The following is a 1,288-nucleotide window of genomic DNA, read 5'->3' as shown; positions in this document are numbered from 1 at the left end:
CCTGTTAGTCAACCAATCCTCTATCCATGCTAATACTTTACCCTTAACACCATGCATCCTTATCTTATGCAGTAGCCTCTTGTGTGGCACCTTGTTGAAGGCCTTTTGGAAATCTAGGTACACCACATCCACTGGGTCCCCATTGTCCACCTCGCTCGTAATGTCTTCATAGAATTCCAAAAGATTTGTCAAGCATGACCTGCCCTTCATGAACCCATGCTGCGTCTGCCCAACGGGACAATTTCTATCAAGATGCCTTGCTATTTCTTCCTTGATAATAGACTCTAGCATCTTCCCCACTACAGAGGTTAAGCTAACCGGTCTATAATTCCCCATCTTTTATCTACTTCCCTTTTTAAACAGTGGCGTCACATTTGCTGTTTTCCAGTCTGCTGGGACTGCCCCAGAGTCCAACGAATTTTGGAAAATTACCGCCAGTGCACCTGCTATTTCTCCCGCCATCTCTTTTAGTACCTTGGGATGCATTCCATCAGGGCCAGGAGACTTATCAATCCTTAGCTCCATTAGCTTGCCCAACACTACCTCTTCCGTAATTATGATTGTTTCCAGGTCCTCACCTACCTTCGTCTCTTTGTCTATTACTGGCATGTTATTAGTGTCCTCCACTGTGAAGACCGATACAAAATACCTGTTCAATGCCTCGGCCATTTCATCATATCCCATAACTAAATTCCCCTTCTCATCCTCTAAAGGGCCAATGTTTACTTTAGCCACTCTTTTTCATTTTATATATTTATAGAAACTTTTGCTATCTGTCTTTATATTCTGTGCTAGTTTTTTCTCATGTTCTATCTTACTTTTCTTTATAGCTCTTTTTGTGGCTTTCTGTTGACCTTTAAAGTTATCCCAATCTTCTAGTTTCATGCTGTTTTTGGCCACTTTGTATGCCTTCTCTTTCAATTTGGTAGCCTCTCTTATTTCTTTAGACACCCATGGCAGATTATCCCTTTTCTTACAGTCCTTCCTTTTCACTGGATTCTACTCTATTACTCTATGACAAAGAGACAGGAAGAGATAGACAAGGAGGGAAAGAAAGCCAGAGAGATGACAGGAAGATTAGAGGCTGAGAGAAAGAGATGTGGGAGAGAAAAAAAAACACATTGAGTAGTTAGGGTCTGCCTGGAAACGTGGAGGAGGCTGGTTCAACTGAGACATTTTTTTGTCTAAATTGAGTTCAAAAGACGTGCAGCTTAGGTGGATTGGCCATAGGGAATCATCTGGGGATGTGCAGGTTAGGTGGATTGGCCATGGGGAATTGTCTAGGGAT

Source organism: Rhincodon typus, chromosome 19, assembly GCF_021869965.1.
Source record: "Rhincodon typus isolate 14 chromosome 19, sRhiTyp1.1, whole genome shotgun sequence".
NCBI lineage: Eukaryota > Metazoa > Chordata > Chondrichthyes > Orectolobiformes > Rhincodontidae > Rhincodon > Rhincodon typus.
The sequence above is the reverse complement of the archived record's forward strand: the minus strand, read 5'-3'. Positions refer to the sequence as shown.